Genomic DNA, 24642 nt, shown 5'->3' with positions numbered 1-24642 from the left:
AATGAAAGCCAGATTTTGGAGCGGGAAACGAGCCTAAAAATTGCAAAAAAATATGAAAATGGAGGGAAAAATATCAACTCCTGAAGGCGACGGCTCGACCTAGGTCCACTTTAGGCATTAAGGGCTTAATGGACGCTCGTGCGACACTCTAGGATTTTTTGTAATTTTTTCGTACGCCTGTGCTAGTCAATGGAGCTGCCAGCCAACCCGAGACTCTGAGACGAGCTCACAAAAATTTTCAGATCACAATTTGGAGTTCGTACGACTAAACGGCTAAAAAATCGGTCGGTAGGCGGACAAATGTCCCAAAAACGAGAGAGTGCCCAAGTGGAGAAGTGAGGGGGTGCCTCTCTAAGGGGCACCCCCCCTCATTTTTTCATGGTAACGGTGGCTATCTTTGGCGATGACAACGTGCCGAAAACGCCCCCCCTCCCATGATCAGTTTTGTGATGGCTAGAGAGCCATGGAGGCAGCAGCACAATATAATTCAACAAGTTTGACGCTCTCTATCGCTAGCCTCCGCACCTAAAATGGTAGCCTGCAGATGGAGACCAAAACCTAGTCTCTCTCTCTCCTCTTTCTCTCTCCTCTAAGGCTGTATTCACGTGGGAAGAGAAAGGAAGAAGAAAGAATGGCGGAGGCTTGTCCGGCATTGACCGGATCACTCCACGCGCTGGAGATGGTGACGTGTGATCGTCCGGAGCATTAAGTGCTACTGATTTTCAGATTTGCAGCTATGGCCACGAAACCCAAGACACAAAGCCTAAGCGGTAATTCAATCTTTTCAAAGGAAATTTGGGATTTGATGGCATTTGATTGATAAAATGCTGTTCATGTGGGCTAAAAATTGTTTATGTTGCTGGTTTCCATGAGTTTTTGCTCATCATAATCAAAGAATTAAAAAAAACACGCATCTCATGGTTCAAAACAATAAAATAAAACACGCAAAATACGAAAAAACAAGGAAAAATGGTGGTTTTTTGGGCATAAAAATAGCAAAATAAATAATAAACACCAACTAAATTTATATTTTGCTACAAATGAACTAAGGGCCACAGCCCATAACCTGTTTTAAGTCTTCAATAATTAAAAAATGTAGAAAAATGGAGAAAATACAAAGAAAATAGGGAAAAACCACTGAAAAATAGGGAAAAATGGATTTTGAGTGCCGAAAATTAAGGAAAAATAAGAACCATGTTTGTGAATGGTTGTGGGGTCTGAAGCATGAGGATTTGCCTCAATTCAACCCCAAATTTTTGTTCTAGTATGGTTTTCTTTGCATTTTATACACAAAAAATGTGGAAAATGAACCCTAAACCGATCAATAGTGCACAATCTAAACAGTGAGGGGATAAAGAGAATGAGAGTGGTGTTTAAGTGCTGAGAGAAAGAAAAGGCTAATTGTTTTTATCTATGCATATCATATAGATCGGTCGTTAATTTAAAATAAGGATCTAGTAGCACGAGGTTTCCTTGGTGCTAGGTTCGTGCAACGTAGCAATTACACGTCAGAGAAATTCATTGAAAGAATGCTTTTGCACTAAGCACAATGCTGATTTTTCTTTTGTTTGAGCACATGGACATTCACAATTTGCATGAAGCATAAAATGATAAAAGGTATCAGACAATACCTCCCGGATGCATAGCACCTATATTCTCTAGATCGTGACCAACGTTGAGTGAGAGACAGGATATCCCAAGCTGTAGGTTAGGTGTTGGGTCTAAGGGGAAAGAAAGTGAGAAAAATGGTACATTCCTGGATACGATTAATTGGTACCTTGAGTGGAAATATGTGCGAAGTGTTATATATGTTTAGGGACGCATCGAGGGGCCAATCCCCAAGATGTAGGAGAGTCGCAGTGAGGTAGCGGCAGTCAGCCATGGAAGGACCTCCTATGTTTGTACTTCGTGCTATTTGGCAATGTGCTGGGACTCCCTCTGAGGAGTGTTAATTGGGTTAGAGTTGGACTACAAGACGTGTTAAAAACGCAAGATATTTAGGAAGGCAATGTATGATGTATGTGTCATCAACGCTCCTGGCTGCGAGGCCATGGGGTTGTTGAGCGCATGATAGAGGTCCCGCTAGTGCATGAGCCAGTGCCAGCCTGTTTTAGGTCCCATCACTACAATATCCCTCCATGGCTTTCTACGAAGAAAGGACATCTCATCCTTAGCTTACTCGTCCCCGGCCGCTACAAAGTCAAAAATATAGACGTGTATCCTCGTCCATTAGTCGATGAGCTTAAGATTTTGTGGGAAGAGGGGGTCACCATGCAAGATATGAGCAAGCGCGATGGTCGGCGATTTGCCAATATTTGAGCCATTCTCATGTGGACGATGCATGACTTTCTGGGATTCGGAGAGTGCTCTGGTAAATAGGCCTCCGTTCTCATTGGTAATATCTATATTTTATCTCGTTCAAGCTTGTATTCACTGGGTTGTGGTATTGGAATAGGTCTGGTTACCTCAAGTTATCATGCATGTCCATTATGCGGGCCATAGTTAGACTCCCAAAGGTCACAAACCATGAAGAAGATGGTATATCAAGGACATGTCGCTTTCTTGCTAGAGGATCATGAACTCAGGGAAGGTTTTCTTGGACGACGTCCAACACGTATGAACGCCTCAAGCTGGTACGAGCTGAAAATGGTCCACGCGGAGTCACATCCAAACGGAATGCGACAGTTCTTAGTTTTCTACGAGTTGCCATATTGGACCCACTTACAGGTCAACCACTTGTTGGATCCCATGCAAATTTTCAAGAATGTGGACAGCTTGCTATGGGACCACATCACAGGAAAGAGAGATACTATAGGGGCACGAATGGATTTGAAGAAGGTAGGTAAGATGGAGGCGCTTTGGCTGAAGTTAAGTGATGATGGTCACGTGCAGCTACCTCGCACTCCTTGGGTTTTGTCCACTCAAGAAGAGCTCATTGTGAAGCAAGTAGTCAAGGCTATCCGCATTCCAATGGGTATGATGCGTTCTCTCAGGTCTGCAATTTCTAAAGACGACCAATTATCAGGGCTAAAATCCCATGAATGGCATAAGATATGTCAGGTTTGTACTACGAATGGATTGTAATTGACGTGTGCATTTTGCTACTTGGTGTGTAGCCATTATTCATAATGCTTTCTCATTTGTGGCAGTTTGTACTACCGATCGTGATCGCATGATGTCTTACTCCAGAAATACGTAGGGCTATTTACAGGTTGTCGACTTTGATGCAATGGATCTCACAGAAGGAGATTAAGACGTCCTCTATTGAATCCATGAGGCAGGGAGCAGTGGAGACGGTCTGTCTCTTTGAGAAATACATGCCTACCAATATGCTCACAATACAAATCCACCTTCTTGTGCATCTTGTAGATGAAGTGGAGATTGCTAGACCTGTCCATACACAATGGATGTTCTTCTTGGAGCGCTTCATGAAAGCCCTGAAAGGCTTTTTCAACTATGGAGACGTGGCTCGCCAAGTACCAAATCGCTAGCCAAGATTGAGAGGAAGTGTGATCTGAATTCTAGCACAGTATGCGTCATCGACCGATTCGATATCCTAAGGGCATGGAGGAGATACCGCGGTTCATGTCAACGCGATGGTTGCATGGATCTTTGACCGCAGCATCTCACGAAGGGGCAAAGGTCTCAATGGAGGAGTGGGAGTTCTAGAGGAGATGTAGTCCAAAGGTGATGAGGTGTTTAGGACTTGTCGTATTTATATTTTATATACGATATCTAATTTGAGTGTTTCAATGTACAGTCCAAAATATATAGTGCTAAAATATGCTCCACAATGGACTGTGATATCATGGCAAGGTTCGAGCAAGAGATCTGGATGAGCAATGGATCCAAACACGGTTATAGATGAGATGGAGTATTTTGGAAACTTGCAAAGTATTGCTATGGTGGATTATCGTAGCAACAGTTTGACGAGGTCCATTTGAATTTCTCGAAATAGATTTCGAAAAAAAATAGAGAGATTTGCACGACATCTTTGTGTTGCCAGCCCATTGTGAACAAGTGCATGGACTCATTTGTTTGTTAATTGTATTATGACATGGTACATGTCACAATAGTTTAACCTCTCTTGTACGTGTTTGTGAATAGGTAATCTTCTATCCAAACCCCCAACAACCTCAATGGTGGTATGTTATACCTTCAGCTCCCCAAAGTGCGAGAGTATATGATTAAAGCGATGTTCTGAGCATAGATGAAGACAATATGCAAATAGAGGGGTCGATATTGCAAGGGGTGGAGGCCACCAAAAGCTTGGAGCCAGCATCGGCTAACAATGATGGAACTACAGGAGTCCAAGAATTCTTTGAGAACAAGGTGGACTCATCCTTTTGTGGTGACATATCTATCGACCTTCTAGTGTATCCGCAGTTGTGTCAGGAGATTGACATAGGACCATAGGATACTTCATACTTGGAGCATCCACTTACTCAATTCGTTGACCAATCGCTTATAAAGGTACATAAGATATGCATTTTAAGTGAGATCATTCTTTTAGGATTTATATTACCATGCTTTGTATGATTTAAATTGATAATTCTAACATCATTTTTTATCTATGCAGGTGACATTTTCAGGATGAGTCGAGGGATGAGTGATGAGGAGTTGCAAGATATCTTCACGAGCATTTCTCCAGACCAGATTGCCAGATCCAAAGATATGGCAGACCAGGAGCTGTCTCGGACATCGTCAGGCTGCTTTGCTAGATCTACTTCAGCGCGATCGGATACTTCAGCTTCGAGTAGACAACGTGGATGCTCCAGACTTAGGCCAGAGGGAGGGAGTGCTTCAGGGTCAAGGGGATGTTGCAGAGATACGAAGGCAGTGAGCCCGCAGTCGGCATGGGATACAAGTGTGACTCCTCGCTCTCGTGGCAGTTCTAGGGAGTGTGGCTCAAACTCATGTGGATGCTGTGGAGGCACGGACGCGGTGTCTCTGTCTCGTCGTTCAGCTGGAGTTGCGTCACCTCCAAGATTTGTCACACCTGTGGGGATGTCTACTCCAATTACTCCAACTTTTGCTCAGTCATCTACAGGTGGCACCCCTATGGGTGCCACTTCGATAGATATTACCCCGGTCGGTACATCGGATGCACAGGGATCTCTTGGATATGCCTAGGAGAGTGGAGGCAAGTGGGAGAGGACCCGTCTTAGGCATAACCCAGGGGGATATGCATATCTAGTCGATGATAGGTCAGGGGCCATCATCATGAATGATAAGGGAGGAGGGTGATGGCTCGCATAAGAGAGTTGTGCCAACAAGTTTTTCAGCACCTCTTAGATCATTGGAAGAACATACCAGAGGGGAGCAAGGACTACATAGTAGCATCCTTGCATGAGGAGTTTTCAGTTCCAGCCTCAATAGATAGATTTTCTACGGGCTAGATGATGGATTTCATGCGTGCATATATATCACACAGATGATCGGACGCACGCAAGGCACTCAAGAGTAGGGCTGCAAAGCCCGAGTGGTTAGACGCGGACGACTGGCGCCAACTGAGAGAGGAGGCTACAGATTCTCCAAGATGTTGAAGTCAGCAGCGCAAGACGGCGAGAGCACAACTCGAGGCCGGAGTGGTCCATCATCTTGGGAGTGGTGACCACACGACATATTTGGAGGACTTTGTAAGTTTTTCTTTTGTTTTGCTTTTTTATTTTTTTACAATATCCTTTGTACTGACAATCATATTTCTAACATTTAGTATTTTGTTTTCTTTGCAGCACTCCATTAAAAATCGCGATCCGACCGACCTTGAGACTCGATATACAGAGAGGCACGATCTCACTGCATTGATTGACTGATTGTACAGACGCAGCGGCCCTATAAGTCACTCATCTTTCTTGTCCATAGTTACCATGTTTAATTAGAATGCATTATTGTATGGTGGACTGATGTGTTGTTGTTTCTTTTTTTACAGAGTCTATTCGATGTTCCTTTGCGGCGGGATGAGCTTCTGATGGCGAGGATATGTAGCTTGCCCTTGGATCCCTGGAGCTCACACACCTTTCTTTTTTGGTCGCCTGATCTGTGTAGACATTTTCTATATATTAGTGATATCTTGTCATGATTGTACCAGTCGCTTTCATTATGGATCATGTATTTATTTCATGTATCAGTGTTATAATTTTAGTATACTTTGTTTTTGTTTACACGAGCATTGTACACAATGCAGAAACTATTTTGTATAGCACAAATAAAGCACACATTGTTATATGTGGCAGGGCAGCTTGTTGCCTTGCCACACAAAAAAAAATCCATATTACCATCGCTATTAGCGTCGCAAATTTACTGCTCGCATCGTTATTGGCATCGTTATTATCATCACAGATACCAACTGTTCTATGGCGTCGCCAATAATGACGCTTTTTGTAACGACGGGGAAAAAATTTGTTATTTATATTTTCGTCGCTTTTAACGTTGGTATAAGGCCTATATCTTATAGTATCTCCCTCTCCCTCTCTTTCTCTATTATGTTTAGTGTTTTTTCTCTCTTCCTCTCCCTCTCTCTTTCTCTCCCTCTCTCATTTCCTCTCCCTCCCCCTCTCTTTCTCTCTCCCTCCCTCTCCTCTCCCTCTCTTTCCCTACTATGTTTAATGTTTCTCTCTCTCCTTCTCCCTCCCTCTCCCTCTCCCTCTCTCATTTCCTCTCCCTCCCCCTCTCCCTCTCCCTCTCTTTCTCTCTCCCTCCCTCTCTCTCTCTCTCCCTCTCCCCCTCCCTCTTCCTCTCCCTCTCTTTCTCTCTCATTTCCTCTCCCTCTCTCAATACACATGAATTATACTAAAAACAAATAAAAGAGAGAGAGAAAACACAAAAGCAAAGCAAGAATGGACAATGCACTCACCGTAAAGGCTGGAAGAAAAGGTTTGGTGGCTCCTCTTCGCGACGGCGGCTCCTCCTCGCCCTCCGTACACCTTCTCCTCTTCTTCGCGAACGGCGGCGACGGTGGTGAGAAGCCTTCTTTCTCCCTCTTTCTCTCTTTCTCTCCCTCTCAAATGCAAGATGTTTTCTCTCCCTTTTGCTCTCTCTTTCATGAATGCGTGCAAAGTAACGCGCTCGGGTTTCATCCTGTGTTTTTTTCGTTTGAGTACCGTCGCTATTTGCGATGCTAATAGCGACGCCGCTATTTCACGTCGCTAATTGCCATCTCTATATCCTCATATCCTTGTAATGAAACAAGAAAACTAAACAACAACAAACAAGAAAAGAAAAAAACTACTACTACTACTACTATAAATAAGAAAACTACTATTACTACTACTAGTACTAGTACTACAATCACGACTACGATGACTACAACCACCACAACAACTCTCTCTACCACTACCACTACCACTACAATAAACAAGAATAGGAGAAAAATCAACAACAAGAATAGGACAAAAATCAACAACAACTACTACTACAACAACAAACACGAAAAGAAGAAAAAACTACTACTATTACCACTACTACAACAACAACAAACAAGAAGAGAAAAAAAAAATAGTACTACTACTACTACTACAAACAAGAAAACCACTAATACTACTGCTACTACAACCACGACTACGACTACCACAACAATAAACCACTACCACTATAATAAACAAAAAAAGAAGAAAAAACAATAATAACAACAACAACTACTACTACAATAACAAAAAACAAGAAAAGAAGAAAAAACTACAACAACAACAACAACAACAAACAAGAAAACTAAACAATAATAAATAAGAAAATAAAAAAAACTAGTACTACTACAACAACAACAAACAAGAAAACTACTATTACTACTACTAGTACTACTACTACAATCGCGACTACGACGACTATGACCATGACTACGACTACCACAACAACAACAAACTAGAAGAGAATAAATTAAACAATAACTACTACTATCACTACCACTACCACTACTACTACTACGACTACCACAACAACAACAAACAAAAAAATAAGAAATTAAACATCAACTACCACTACTGTTACCGCTACCGCTACTGCTACCACTATCACAAAAATAACAAACAAGAAAATAAGAAATTAAACAACTACTGCTACCGCTATCGCTACCACTACCACAAAAACAACAAATAAGAAAATAAGAAATTAAATAACAACTACCACTACCGCTATCACTACCACTACCACTACCACTACCACCACAATAATAACAAATAATAAAAAAAGAATAGAAGAAATAAAACAACAACAACAATAACAACAATCTCTCCCTACCTCTCCCTCTCCCTCTCTTTCTCTCTTTCCCTATTATGTTTAATGTTTTCTCCCTCTCTCTCTTATTCCTTCTTTCCTTTTCTCTCTTCCTCTCCCTCTCTCATTTCCTCTCCCTCTCCCTCCCTCTCCCTCTCTTTCTCTCTTTTCCTATAATGTTTAATGTTTTCTCCCTCTCTCTCTCGTTCCTTCTTTCCTTTTCTCTCTTCCTCTCCATCTCTCATTTCCTCTCCCTCTTTCAATGCACATGATTTTTAACAAAAACAAGTTTTAAAAAAAAGAAAAAACACAAAAACAAAGCAAGAAGGAACAATGCACTCACCATAAAGGCTCGAGGATGGATTCTACGACTCCTCTTCGCGACGGCGACTCCTCTTCGCCCCCATACACTTCCTCCTCTTCTTCGTAAACGGCGGCGGTGGCGGTGAGAAGCTTTCATTCTCCCTCTTTCTCTCTTTCTCTCCCTCTCCCTCTCAAAATGCAAGATAGAGTTCGCTCTTTCTCTCTCGCTCTCCCTTTCGCTCTCTCTTTCATGTAGTCGTGTAAAATAACGCACTCGGGTTTTGACCCGCATTTTTTTCATCTGAGCACCGTCATTATTTGCGTCGCATCTGCAATGCTAATAGCGACACCGTTATTTTGCATCAGAAAGCGCCGTCGCTATGCCTCCATATTCTTGTAGTGACTTATCTTGTAATTTCTCCCAAGTAACCTCCTGCTAGATCATGTAGCACCAATGCAATTTGCTACATAAATCCTCTCCACTAATTGTAGTTCTCTCCATTAATAGTTTTTAGAACCAAATATTGTGCCCCCCATCCTAGAGAGCTAAAGGTGGTTTATAAAGAGAGTGTTGTTGTGTTGTCATGCTTGGATTGCACACCCATGGAGTTACTAATAGTTGAGGTACCCATTATTGTTGTGATTCAAGTTATTGTGCACCTATGGATTGAAGAGGTGCAATTGTGTTGTCATGCTTGAACTATACACATGTGGAGCTGCTAACTAAGGTGCCCACTATGGTTGTGCTTAGACTGCATGGTTATGTTGGAGCACATAATAGTACACCTCACAAAACTACTAAACAAATATAATATTTAGTTTCTTTTTTGGGAGGGGGGGGAAGAATGTATACAATTATAAAGTTACATTGATCTGAGAAAATCACAAAAAAATATTTGTCTAACACTTTGTTGATTTTTTGTACATTTGGAGGTTTGAAATAAAGAAAAGGGTGGGAACAACCTCTTGGAAAATCCAAGAAATCACTAGATGGATCCAAAAAAACTTTTCAACATGAAAGTTGTAGTGCGTGAGCTGAAGTTATGGCTAGTATTTTTTTATAATTTTTTGAAGCTACAAGTCAGGAGATATGGCCAAAATGGTGGATGCTAACTTTTTCCAAGTGCGGTGGAGACCACCTCCCAATTTTATATACACCCACACTTTCTTCCCCACACTTAACACTTCCATAAAACATCATTCATTCGACTCCCAACCCTTTCCCCTCTCTTCTCCTCTCTCTCAAGCTAATAAACCATTAGAATTTCCCTCCTAAATCACCCTCAAATCATCCTTAATTGTAGTAGTAATGTATGAATTCTCACTACTTTTTCTCCATTATTGCTAGATATGATCTTATTTTATGAAGATTCTCTATATTTTTTTATAGGAGAGCTCTTGGAATCAAGCTATGGGGGGGAGAATGGAGACAACTCACCTATGATGGAACTTGATTAAGTACAAAATTGGTCAACAAAACATCTAGATGGAGCTTCCACGTTGGTGGAACCGCCTTAATGCAGCTTTGGTGGTGTTAATTCCTATTCTATCTTAACCTCCTCCCTAAACACTCTCAAGGCATATATAAAGAGGCCTTCTCCTTTGTAATTTGCAAAAAAAAAGAGCCAAGAGGCTATTCATTCCCTTATTATAGCTTATGCATGCTCTACAATGTAATAAGCCCATGCTATTGGTGTCCATATTGTGTATATTGGTTATGTCTTGAGGGTTCTCCATCTCTTGTGCCCTCTTAAGTTTTATTGATTCATCTATTTTTTGTAGTTCTCTCTCTCTCTCTCTCTCTCTCTCTCTCTCTCTCTCTCTCTCTCTCTCTCTTAGTTTTCCTCTCTTCTCCCTCACAAGCTCCTCTCCCTCTTGCATAGTGTCCTAGTCCGCTCTTCCATGACTAGGTGGTGCCCTTACCTCATTCACTTTGTGGTAGAAGGGAGTTTGGCATAGTATAGAGACTGCCATACCAAATTTCATTTGTCATTAATTGGTGCCCCCACTGAGGACATTCTCATCCACAATTATGTGCATCCTTATGCGAGACGATACAACACAGTGGTGCATCCTCTACAACAAGTGCTCCAAATGGCTCTTCTCAAACACCTTCACCAACTCTTTTTGAAGTTGGTCGAAGTCCACAACTCCCACAATGGTCTCCCAAGAAAGCCCAAGAAAGGAAGTCTGCCTACCGGATGACGGCATGTATACGAGTAAAAGGTGTTCACCTTAGAAATTCCATTCTCTCGCAATGGAAAAAATCATGTTGCCATCAATTGCTAGTTTCTCATAATTGTGGTGAGTGTTTTGCAAACAAAGTAAAGGCCCTTTTGGGAGGTCCTCGTCTCCAAATCATCAAATTCCTCTCTCTCTCTAGCCTAATCCACATCAAAGGAGGACAACTATGCATGAATGGTGTGGAGTTTTGTAGAGGTGCAAAGTATGGAGACTACCTTCAACTGTTGCTAGCTCGAAGCTTGGGTGTGGTTAAAAAGGTGGCCATCACTCCTTATGAAATATATGTCGCCGAGGATGGACACACTAAGACAAGAACAATTAGTGGTGAGCAAATTCTCTGTATAGCAAAGTTGGTGGGTTCCAGAAAGAAACACTCTGGGAAAAATCCTTTATAATTCAAGAAAGTGCATTCCCTCTACTCCCTGAAGTAGTCTCCACTTATGAATAATAATAATGGTCCGAATTTCTACATATTCCACTCTATACAAAATATCGGAGTTAATGTATGCATCAGTAGTAAGATTTCTTCCAACAGCGTCTTGTCATATACTTTAGGGCTGAAAGATTAAGGGAGATTCTTGTATCACCAGAACCTATAATCTTCCCAATGCTAGACTACAATGCATCCTTCAATGTACATGTCTTTATTTTATTATAATAGTTTCTCATGAATCACTGCGAGTTGTATGGGCCAATCCAACCTCTTGCTATGCAAACTGTGCATATTGTAACCAGCACAAAGCTTAGATTCCAAGGCATTATTAGAAGCATACTTGGGCCTAGACGTCTTGCTGAAATCAATGCATATGTGAACCCATTCATCCTTCCCCTCATAAAATACAACTTAAGTCTAGACGTGTTTATCTTTGTACACTACTAAGACAACATGGCATTTCCAAGCTTCTTTGGGCGGCGGCAATAAGAAAGGGAGAGGTTGTGTTACAATTGTGGAGAAAATGGACATGGCATGTACAATTTTCCTCACCCTAGAAGATATGATCACCCTGCCAAAGGTCCTTGACAATAAGTAAGCCCTCCTCGTGCTAGGACTCAAGAGCAAGAGCAGTCACGGCCTGCAATTTTACAACCACCTTATGTTCAAGCTAAAACCATGTTGTTCAACCAAATGTTAATGTCATAAAAATAGAGGAGGTGGTCAGGGATAGAAGGCTCCAAGAAAAAATAGCGAGAGATAAGATGAAGGTAGATGTAGTAGAGACCATGCCTATCAAGCAGGTATGTGACCAAACTAAGGCAAGCAAGGAAGCAATCAATGAGGCAAGTACATCAGGGGCACCTAGAGATGAAGGGAAGAAGAGAAAGACTCGAACTAGGTCTAAAATTGATATCTCCAAATTCCCTTTGGGTTCTCGGACACAACCTTATGATCTGATAGCAGATGTGAGCTCTCAAGGGCCAAAAATTACTTGGCCACAACTACTTCATGCCTCTCCAAAGCTACAATGACAATGGTCAAAAATGGTAAGCATAAGGGCAAGGCAAGGTAAAATGGTTAATGCAATCAAGGCATATGGCCTCAATGATATGGTGCCTTTAGTGGAGGCTCAAATCAAAGGTCAACGAATTCGAAAAACATACATCGATAGTGGAGTAGAGGTTTGTGTCATGACAGAAAAGCTTATGCATCAATTAGGCTTAGAAGTAATGGAATCCTCAACCTTTAGGGCAAAGATGGCCAACAATGATGTTGTCGCATGTGTGGGTGTAGTGAAAGCTTTGAGAGTTTCTGTTTTTGGAATCACTGCAACAGTGGATGTTTATGTGATGCCAGTAAAGGGAGAAGGATATCCACTCATCCTAGGGAGACCTTGGCTTATGGGCATCGGAGCTAGGCAAGATTGGGCAATAGGGGATCTGGAGTTGAGGCCACGTAAGGTGGGTGTCCACGATCAAAAGGTGGTTTATAGCTTGAAGAGTGGGCATCAAGAGAACCTTGAACTAGAAACGTCTGCCGATGAGTGGATCTCAAGTGGATGTTCCTCATCGGTAGAAGAGGCAGAGAGTTCAAGTGGAGAGAGTGATAGCACTCTCGAAGTTATGGGCATCACCTTAAAGGAACCTACCTCATCAGAAGACAACCCAGGAATCCAAGGAGAAGATGTGTGGGATGCTAGCCTAGAGAAGATGATATCCAAGGATATAAAGGATGAAGAAACGGAGGGTTTTGTGAATGTTCTCAAGAAGCATGCATCATTGTTTATTTCTATTTATACTCACATTACAGGTGTCACTATAGTGAAGCATCACATCCAACTCAAAGAAGGAAGCAAACGTGTAGTACAAAGATTGAGAAGACCGGGAGTTGTGCAACAGGATGCACTGTTGATGGAGGTGAAGAGACTCTTGAATACAGGATTCATATACCCAATGTAAGATTCAGAATGGGTCTCTCTAGTAGTAGTGAGGCCAAAGAAAAATGGTAAGTGGCGAGTATGCATAGATTACAAGCCACTAAATGCTGCAAAAAAGAGGGGCCACTTCCCTCTCCCATTTTAGGATGAAATCTTAAATGAAGTAGCAGGATATGAGCGGTACACAGTGTGTGATGGCTACTCTAGCTACTTCCAGATTGGCATTGCAGAGGAGGATCAAAAGAAAACCACTTTCATCACACCATGGGGCTGTTTTGCCTTTTGGGTCATGCCCTTTGGTCTCACAAATGCCCCAGCAACCTTTCAACGATTCATGAATATGGTCTGCCAACCTTACTTTGGTAATTCCATAAGGGTTTTCATAGATGACTTTTGTATTTACAGCTCAAGGAACATACATCTACGCAAGGTTGATGAAGGATTTGCTCGCTTAGCTAGGTTGGGTTGACAACTAAATAAGGATACATGTCACATTGGTGAAAGCAAGATTACACTACTAGGGAATGTAGTTTCAATTAAAGGAATTGAGGTAGATCCAAAAAAGGTAGAAACATTGCTAGCTCTATCTTCCCCAACCTCCTTCAAACAATTAGTCTCCTTCTTACAAAAGCTAAGATATTTGGGTTTTTTTATACACCTACTCTCTCAGGTTATATATCCTCTGCAGCAATTGACACGCCAAGAAACACTTGTATGGAGTGAACAAAGTGAAGGACATTTTAAGGAGATAAAGAAAATGTTGGGGTCACTTCCTATAATCCTCCAGCATTGTTGGTAAGAAACATTCTTTGTAAACCCTAGTGTGGGAGAAGAGGCCATTGGTACTGCTCTCCTACAAAAAGATCCAAAAACATCCTTCATGAGGCGTGTGTATTTTGCCAGCCATCTCATGAAAGCCTCAGATAAGGCTTACACCTCCATGGAACAACTAGTGTTGGTCCTCATGTTTGCAGTAACCAAATTTCATCCATATTTGCTTCCAAAGAGGTTTGTGATCATCACTATGGAGGATATGTTTCCCTATGCACTACAACATATGAAAATCTCTAACAAAATAGCAAAGTGGGTGGTCTGACTTCAAGAGTTTGATTATACAGTGTAAGTTGAAAAAACAACTCAAGCATGCCTAGCTAATATTTTGACAAACAGGTGCTATGAGAAAAATTTCAAGGTGAAAAGAAAGGACCTTCCACCACCCCCATCCATAAAGAATCTTGTAGATGCTTATAGTCTCTACTTTGATGGTGCATACAAGAGAACTAAGGATAAGGCAGCTGCAGGCATTGTTGATTTCTCTCCTTTAGGAAAGAAAATCTATGGTGAAGGAATCATCTTGGAAGGTGTCCACTCTAGCAATGAGGCAGAATATCAAGCTTTAATTCATGGTCTTTGTTGGTGTCTTAGTAATTCAATTGAGAGGTTGAATGCTTTTAGAGACTCCATGCTATTGGTAAGGCAGATGCAAGGTACATGGGTATGCAAAAATAAAAACCTCTCTAGTAAAATGAGAGAGGTCAAATCTCTTATGAGAAGATTTAGGGAGGCTCAAGTACATCATGTGCCAAGAGACCAGAACAAGGATGCCGACCATCTAGCATCATCAAAGCTAAATGAGTCAATGGTGACAGCAGTGGCTATCAAAACCCCACTTCAGCAAGCAAGGAAGACTTGAAAGATATTCTACACCTCTTAGAGCAAGGAGAAGCTCCCAAACACCTAACTAAGGGGGAAAGACAGTGGCTAGCTCGGAAGGCTACAAGATAGCACATGGTAAATGATAGTTTGTATTGTCTTGGTAAGGATGGTGTGCTTAGGAAAGTGCCTTCAAAATGGAAAATTGAAGAAATCTTAAAATCTTGCCATGATGATGTGTGTGGAGGCCACTTTGCACACGACATCACAAGTAGAAAGGTTCTACAAGCCGACTTTAATTGGCCTAGTCTACATCGAGATGTCAAATATTGGTGTCAAACATGTAAAGAATGTCAAAAATCAAGACCACAACGGCTCATAGCAGAACCCCAAATCCCAATCAAGGTCTATGGACCCTTTGAGAAGTGGGGAATTGATGCCATAGGGCCTCTATCACGCACTCCATTAGAAAAAGAGTATAGTATCATGGGGGTAGATTACATGACTAGATGGGCCGAGGCTATGCCAACTAGAAGAATCACTGCTAAGGAAGTGAGTAAATTCATTTTTGACCACATTTGTTGTAGGTTTGGTACCCCTCTTGAAATACTATCAGATAGAGGACCAGGGTTTAGACCTTATGTGGTGGGTGAACTCATGCAAAAGCTAAATATTCAACGACGACACTTTACCCCTTACTACCCTCAATGCAATGGATTGGTGGAAAAGGTAAATGGAATGATTTGTAAAATCATCAGTAAACAGGTGCATTCAAGGCCCCGGAGGCTACAATTGGATCATGAAGAAGCCATCAACCACTACTCCCAGGAAGCTGAGAAGTGTAGAGAAAAGTTCAACAAGAATCTAACGGATAAAAACATTAAGGAGGGATCTTTAGTTCTTTGATATGACAATCGCTTTGATAAAAGAAATGATGGTAAGTTTCTCTACTGGTGGGAGGGACCGTTTTGGGTCACAAAAAAAATCAACAATGGCTCCTACAAACTTCAAGACATTGAGGGAAAAGTGCACAAGACCAGGGTAAATGGATGGCACTTAAAACCCTATCACATCACGGTGGGGTCAACTCAAGATATCAAAGAGTGTCTAGAGGCATAAATACCTCTAGCCAGGTTGGGAGGGGGCTATATGATCCGAGAAAATCACAAAAAATTATTTGTCTTACACTTTGTTGATTTTTTGTACATTTGGAGGTTTGAAATAAAGAAGAGAGTGGGAACAACCTCTTGGGAAATCCAAGAAATCACTAGATGGAAATATTTCATGCACCGGTTTACCAAGGGGGGGTGAAGAGTAAAGATCAATGGAGGAAGGTGAAGGGAAAATTTGTAATGTGAAAAGAAAAGACATAAAATGGATTTGGAGCCATCCAAAGGGCATGTGAGGCTCATAATGTCATGGCTTTGGAGCCTTATGATAATTCAACCAAATGGGACCTTTCTTAGAAGCATTAGTGGAAGAAAAATCAGGCACATAATTTTGTAATATTTTTTTAAAATACTTCCACTCCAATCCAAAAAAACTTTTCAACATTAAAGTTGTAGCGCGTGAGCTGACGTTTTGGCTAGTATTTTTTTATAATTTTTGGGAGCTACCAGTCGGGAGATATGGCCAAAATGGTGGACACCAACTTTTTCCAACTATGGTGGAGACCACCTCCTAATTTTATACACACCCACACTTTCTTCCCCACACTTAACACTTCCATAAAACATCATTCATTAGACTCCCAACCCTTTCCCCTCTCTTCTCCTCTCTCTCAAGCTAATAAACCATTAGAATTTTCCTCCTAAATTACCCTCAAATCATCCTTAATTGTAGTAGTAATGTATGAATTCTCACTAACCATTATTGCTAGATATAATCTTATTTTATGAAGATTCTCTATATTTTTTAATAGGAGAGCTCTTGGACTCAAGCTATGGGGGGGAGAATGGAGACAACTCACCTTTGATGGAACTTGATTAAGTACAAAATTGGCCAACAAAACATCTAGATGGAGCTTCCACATTGGTGGAACTGCCTTAATGCAGCTTTGGTGGTGTTAATTTCTATTTTATCTTAACCTCCTCCCTAAACACCCTCAAGGCCTATATAAAGAGGCCTTCTCCTTTGTAATTTGCAAAAAAAAAAAAGCCAAGAGGCCTTCTTCAGCCCTATTGAGCCTTCCCCATTCTCTCTCATGAGCTTATGCAGTTCATTCCCTTACTATAGCTTATGCATGCTCTACAGTGTAATAAGACCATGCTATTGGTGTCCATATTGTGTATATTGGTTATGTCTTGAGGTTTCTCCATCTCTTATGCCCTCTTAAGTTTTATTGATTCATCTATTTTTTGTAGTTCTCTCTCTCTCTCTCTCTCTCTCAATTTTCCTCTCTTCTCCCTCATAAGCTTCTCTCCCTCTTGCATAGTGTCCTAGTCCGCTCTTCCATGACTAGGTGGTGCCCTTACCTCATTCACTTTGTGGCAGAAGGGAGTTTGGCATAGTATAGAGGCTACCATATCAAATTTCCTTTGTCAACATGTAGCGGTAGGGATGGAGATCCATGTAGCAATGCTTGGGATTTGGTAACACTGCATCGTATGATAGCATTCTATTTTCTAACCTACAATATCTTGTCATGTTACAAACTCCTTTCTTCCATTATGTTCAACTTACAAAATCTTGCACAATGATTGAATCCTCTATTGACTAAGGTATGGTCCAAGCCTAAAGGTTAAATGTGGAGGTGCTTGAGATGATCAAGGAATGTGGAGGTCAAAAATGATCATGGAATGAAATGAAGAGCCTTTTGATAATGGTTGCGGCCAAGATGCATGTCTTATCACTTGTTGCATATGGTGCAGTAGTAAGGACAATGCCAAGAACAAGCATCATCACTCTCACGACAATGAGAGAGTGCCAAGAACAAGTGGCATCACTCTCCCTCTCTCACTCTTAGGAAATTTAAGGTATAGTATCCATTAATATTGAGCTCTCTAGCTAAGAGTTAGCACAACTTTTATTGCATATACAACGTATATATCATCAGGGAAATCCTAACTGTGCATGAATGGTGGACAAAGTTCGAGAAGACAATAAAGGTGGCGGAAGGAAGGGCGCGAGATGGTTGTGCAAGCTGACTCCTTGAAAGGAATCAAAAGATTGGAAAACCTGACAGTATGATAGGCCTACTTTTTCCACAACTCCATTGCACTCTCAAGTCTAACCTCTTCAACGATCTGTCTATAGCTAAGGCAGTGCGAGGATATGAAGGTGAGGATGAAGGCGATGTACGAGAGGAAGACAAAGGGCTAAAGCACTCATGCCACATGCCCCATCACCTTGCTCAAAAAACCGCGTCCTTACAGTAGATCTGCCAACGTCAACTTCTGGTGCTACAGATAGATCTCAAACCTGTTGATTCTGTCCTGTTGGGGAGGGGGGACGAGATAGTGGGGCCCCTTGAGCTTAAAATCCACTATAAAAATTGATGCCATTTGGAAATCGGGCTTAAGGTGAATATGGATACGGAGCAAGGGCCGAGACAGTTGCCTGTGGCCAATCTGTGGCCAAAGGTCCTCAATGAAGACCCCTGCAAGCTCTTCCTGTTGCGATATATGATGTCAACAATTGCAAGCGGATTGGTCTAAGCCAAGGAGGAAGAAAGACCAAAGGGGCACAAATTTGGTTTCGGCGGTCTTTGCGACAGCTGGTAAGTGTCTTTCTACCTTCTTTGATTCATCTTGCTTTCTCTCTCTTACTACTCCATGGAGGCGTTATCTCAGAGAGCAGGAGCAACAACTCTCTCTCTCTCTCTCTCTCTCTCTCTATCTCTGTCGGTGTAGGGTGTGGTATAGAATACATGGCTAGAAGCTCTTGATTGTTGTTGGAGGGGCTATTGTTGGAGGGTCGCCTCACCTTCACGTTTCTTGCTGTTGCCCTGTTGGTGTGCGTGTTTTGCCAAGATGCTTACTGTAGCGCAGAGATCTCCACATTCGAGGGCGACCACTTCTTATGAAGCCAGGCATTTGCTGTCCATAGATTGTGCCAAGATGTGCACGTACCGGTGCAGCAAGTCGAGCCGCCAGAAGATCTGCATCCCTAATTGTAATGTGTGCTGCATGTTGGCGATAAACTAAATACATCAATCCATTAACTATGTAATAATAAAAAATCAAGAACCACAATAATCCATTAACTATGTAATAATAAAAAATCAAGAACCACAATAATCTGAATCGGTATACTAACCACCGTCACGATGGGTGCGAGCCACTCTTGTATAAGAACACACAAGTACTAATAGAAAAGCTACAATTGTTCGCACCTTTCTCGTGTCTCTGTGGCGTACTCTCTCTCTCCTTTCTTTCTGTTCAGTACAGTAGTTGTCAACATGGTATCAATCGCTAACGACTACTAACCCTTTGGCTTCGTAGCGCTCTCACACTTCTCCCTGCAGGCTTTGATTCTTGGTTTGATTCGGACTTATCAAGAACCGATGGCTGCAGCGACTTCGTCTGCCATGTCCAAATTCTACCAGATCGAAAAGCTTCAGGGCTCGAATTATCTTCCCTAGAGCCTTAGAATAAAGATGGTCCTGGAAAAGGCTGGAAACTGGGACGTGACAAATGGTGCTGAACCTGACCCTGCACAACAACCTGTTGCTGCTGGTGCCGCACCACCTACTGCGGATGAAATTGCAGCCTGGAAGAAGAAATACCTCGAAGCCCGAACAGAAATTATTCTACATCTTGGAGACCGCCAACTCCAATTAGTTCGGACGCATGAAACCGCTGAAGCGATGTGGACATTCTTGAAGACACAGTACCAGCAAACTAATGTTGTCTCTCGTGTCCTCCTTCATAAGCAACTGAATGAGATTCAAATGGCGTCATATGCAACAACCGAGGCATTCCTTGAAGCATGGCAAGCTGCGAATGATAATCTTTTGATTGCGGGTCTCACCCTCCCCGAGGAGGTTCAAGTAAATGTGCTGCTAAATGCTCTACCTGATTCATGGCAGTCTTTCGTTTCTCAACATTCTAATACACCTAATTTGAAGCTAACAACTCTGCTGGCTAATATAAGACAAGAAGATCAAATTCGAAATCGGCGTACCAATACACTCTCAACACCTTCCAGCACCTCTTCCACCACTCCCCTAGCTATGCTTGCCGGAGGTTCTCGTCCATACTCTCGTTTCCGCCCTAGACAATTGCCATCACACCAATCCCAATTTCTTTCCCAGCCTGGTTTGAATCCAAGACAAACCTTCTCTAGACAATCCCGACCACCCTTCATGCAAACCCCTTACACTCCTCGCTTTCGGAACAATATGAGGCTTCAACCCTCTACTCCCACTATTCCCACATGTACCTTTTGTCATCGTAGAGGTCACACAGAGTGCCAATGCCGCACTAAGAGGCGCCAACTTCGCAATCCTTCCAACCGTATGAATGCAAACCTAGCTTATGCTATTGATGACCTAAGTGATGATGTGACTACAATGCACTTGTATGCTGCTATTGCTACCTCTGCCCCTACTGCTGATGTTTGGTATCTTGACACTGGTGCTCCACATCATATGACGGGAACCCACTCATGGTTGCATGATTATCAGCCCGTGTCCTCTTCATTTGAAGTCCGCCTTGGTGATGATGCTCTCTATAGCGCTGCTGGAATCGGCTCCCTACACTTGCGGCTACCTACAGGCACCACTATTGTGATTCCTGATGTCCATTATGTTCCCGGCTTAACAAAAAATCTTCTCTGAGTTAATGAGCTAACTAGCCATGGCACTAGTGTGGAATTCCAATATAATTATTGTGTCATAAAAACACCTTTTGGGAAGAAGCTACTGCTACAGCCTGCTATGTCCAAAATCGGCTTCCTAATCGTACTCTTCCAAACATCACTCCCTTTGAATTATGGGGTGGAGAGAAACCGGATATCTCTCATCTACGCATCTTTGGCTCACCGTGCTATACTCTCATTCCAGCTGACAAGCGTCATAAGCTTTCTTCTCATGCTGAGTGAGGCATCTTCGTTGGCTATGGTGATCGCTTTGGGATTAAAGGGTACCAGATTTATCATCCTACAACTCACACCTTCTCCTTTAGCCGAGATCTACTCTTTCAGGAGCATTTGCTGATCGTGACACCCTCCTCTCTTGAGCCCTTACACTGCAATACTACTCCCGAACCAAGCATTCCTACTCCTAATCTTGCTAAGGAACCTAGCCCTTCATCAGGAGTTCTTGAGATGTCCTCCACACCTAGACACAATGTACTTGTTTACCCTCCACCTCCTCCCCTTCCTCCTCCTCCCATAGTTCTTCCCTTAGGTCCTCCACCTGCTACACCAACTCCAAGAGAGGTGACTTCTCGTGTTCTCTTGTCTCCTGAAGCAAGTCTCCAAACACCTACTCAACTCACCTCTCCTACCCATCAAATGTCACATTCAAATCATACTACTTCTGTGGTTCCTACCTCTAGCCGAGACGCACATACCACTATGACAAGAGTTCCTTGTAATCCTTTTACTTGTCTTCAATATGAGAGCCCGGTGTTTCAACCTTCACATCAGCCCAGCTCCTCCCGAGTTCCAAATCTGGCTCGCGAAGGTTCTCGTCATCAATCTACAAAACACTCATCCAACCCTCTATCTCGTCCCTCTTCTAAGAATTTATCCCTTCCTGCAACTCATGCAATCCCAAACTCCAACTCATCTTCTACCTCAGCCGAGTCTCCTCCAGCCAAGACTCGAAGTATTGCTGATATAATTGGCCACTTAAATGTTGCAACAGCACAATCCTCCGGCCATTATCCTTCCCTCCTTGATGGCACTATTAGTGTTACTGATGCCCTTGGATCATCTGATGCTCATCTCTGGCGTGCTATGATGGAGGCTGAAATGGCATCTCTGACTCATAATAACACTTGGGTTCTTGTTTCTCTTCCCGCACATCACAAACCCATCACATGCAAATGGCTCCTTCGGTGTAAATACTGTCCTGATGGTTCTATTGAGCGTTATAAAGCGCGACTTGTTGCTCGGGGCTTCTCTCAAGAACCTGGCATAGATTACTTTGAGACCTTCTCTCCCACACTTCGACTTGCATCATTGCGAGTATTGTTGGCTGTTGGAGTCCAATATGACTTGGAAATGCACCAGATGGATGTTGAAACGGCCTTTCTTAATGGTGAACTTGAGGAAGAGATATACATGGTTCAACCTCCATACTTTGTCAATGCTGATCATCTTGATTATGTTTGCCTCCTCTTACGGTCCTTGTATGGACTCAAGCAATCTCCTCGACAGTGGAACGCTCGCTTTCACTCCTTTATGCAGTCCATTCATTTTCGGCAGCTCCAAAGTGATGTTTCCGTCTACATTCGTCGTCGTGGACCCCATTTCATCATTTTGGCTCTCTATGTGGATGACATTTTCTTGCTGGCAACATCTACCTCACTCCTACAGCAAATAAAATCTGAACTTACTACTACATTTCGCATGAGTGATGGGGGGGAAATTAGTTATATTTTAGGCATGCAAGTCTTTAGACATCGCCCAACACACACTCTACATCTCACTCAAGCAAAATTCGCAGAAGGGGTTGTAAAGAAGTTTAATACTAATGTGAATAAGCAATGTTGGGCACCCTTACCATTGCTAAGACAAGAAAAACACACACTATTTGACACTGACACAACACTATGGCAACATGATCCTCTTGCTAAACTATATAGAAGCATCCTTGGAAGTGTTCGCTACTTAGTTTCATGCACTCGTCTTGATCTAGCTTTTGCCTCTGGTATGCTTTCACGGTATATGCATTCTCCACGACATGAGCATCTAGTGCTAGCTACCCATCTGCTTGAATACATAAATACCACACGTAATTATGGCATAACCTTTCGAAGAGAAAGTATAATTGGTGGCCTTCAAGTTATTGGTTATACAGATGCAGATTGGGCCACAGATCGAAGATCAAGGCATTCAATTGGTGGTTTTGCCTTCACTCTTTCAGGAGGCGCCATATCTTAGAAGAGTAAACGTCAAGCTACTATCTCTCTTTCAAGTACCGAGTCAGAGTATAAAGCAGCATCTGAAGCTACAAAAGAAGTTTTATGGATTAATAATTTCCTAACTGAACTTGGGTTTCATGTGCATGTTCCTATTGTGATATATTCAGATTCTATGTCTGCCATAGAGTCGTCACAAAAGGCTAGACAATCAGATAAACTTAAGCATATTGATATTGCTAACCATTTTGTAAGAGAACAGGTTGAAGCCAGAAAGATAGCACTACTCTACAAGCCTTCTAAAGAAAATGTTGCAGATGTGTTTACAAAAAGCCTGAGCTCTGTGCAACATTTCAAGTGTGCACAGATAATCGGAATGGAGTTTCTAGATTGACATATTTATTTATGGGGGGGTGTTGGCGATAAACTAAATGCATCAATCCATTAACTATGTAATAATAAAAAATCAAGAACCACAATAATCTGAATCGGTATACTAACCGTCATGATGGGTGCGAGCCACTCTTGTATAAGAACACACACGTACTAATAGAAAAGCTACAACTGTTCGCACCTTTCTCGTGTCTCTATGGCGTGCTCTCTCTCTCCTTTCTTTCTGTTCAGTACAGTAGTTGTCAACACTGCAAGACGTGCAACTGCGTGCCCTCTGGAACTGCTGGAAACCGAGAGGAGTGTCCCGACTCCCTACTACACCAAGCTCAAGAACTCCAAGAAGACTGGCAAATGTCCCTAAAACTGTCGGCACACTGACAATATATGTATGCATCACCACTGTCTATAGTCGCCATATCTCCGCATGTAGTACGTGACCCTGTAATCTTTTGAATTCGTCACATATATATTCTCTTAATGTATTTTTGCAAGCAAAGAATCACTATATTTCCAGCTGTTAATGAATTCAGATAAAGAATCACTGTGTTTATGCTTTTGATACATGTATTTCACTATATTTCAGGCAAATAATCACTATGTTTTCCTATATCTCATGTAGGAAACCATTATATTTCTCATTTTAATACATGTATTGGATCCTCAAGCTAGTACTATTGCAGTTATCTAAATTCAAATGGCATTGATCATGTGATATGCCCTAATAAAGCCATATTGAACTTTTTTATGAAGTGTGTGTAGATAGTATTTGGAAATGTTTTTTAGGTCATTTTAAGTGTTTTGATAAGTTTTGGTCATGGTAAAAAATTTGTCAAAATTTTTCTACCTTTTAGACGTAAGACCTATTGAAGTTGATTTATGATCAAATAAAGCAAAATTTGGTCAAAGATCCTCTCACAGAGTTTGAAGAGGAGATCAAGGAGAATATTTTGTCATCTCATAGGCTCGATTCAATTCTTCACTATTTTGGAGATACGAGCATTTGAAAATGAAAAAGCTATCGTGGTTTTTGTGCTTTGCTTTCATTTTTGGCAGGTTTGCATGCGAGTGATGATTTGGGAGGATCACGTCAATTTTGGTACTCTCTTTTCTTGGAAAATGTGTCGTTCTTGGAAAAGCCTATTTTTGAACGTGTGAAACCATTTTATGAAAAAACTGAATGAATTGTCATCTTCTTTATCTTCTTTCAAAATTTGAGATTGAGATTGTGAATGTAATTGCAATTGAGATTGTGAGCGAAAGTAAGATTTTGATTCTTTTCATGTGCATGAAATTAGCTCAAAGATTCCAGCTCTACATCAAAGTGGAATTTTTGATTGTGTTGTCTACTACTCCTTTGTTTCCCTTAAACAATAATAAAAATTTCTCTTTCTCACTTTCTACTTGTATCTCTCTATAAAAAATTGTGTTGATTTTTA

General features: G+C 41.8%; 1 pseudogene; it reads left to right on the top strand.

The window, feature by feature from the left end:
- Window positions 1-19287: 19287 nt before the first annotated feature.
- Window positions 19288-23567, top strand: LOC148016187 (uncharacterized; annotated as a pseudogene).
- Window positions 23568-24642: the final 1075 nt, after the last annotated feature.

This window comes from Lygodium microphyllum, chromosome 23 (genome assembly GCF_053477565.2).
Source record: "Lygodium microphyllum isolate KBCC chromosome 23, Lygodium_microphyllum_v1.1.10, whole genome shotgun sequence".
Lineage (NCBI taxonomy): Eukaryota > Viridiplantae > Streptophyta > Polypodiopsida > Schizaeales > Lygodiaceae > Lygodium > Lygodium microphyllum.
Note: the sequence above shows the minus strand (reverse complement) of the source record. Positions and strands in the feature narration are given on the sequence as shown.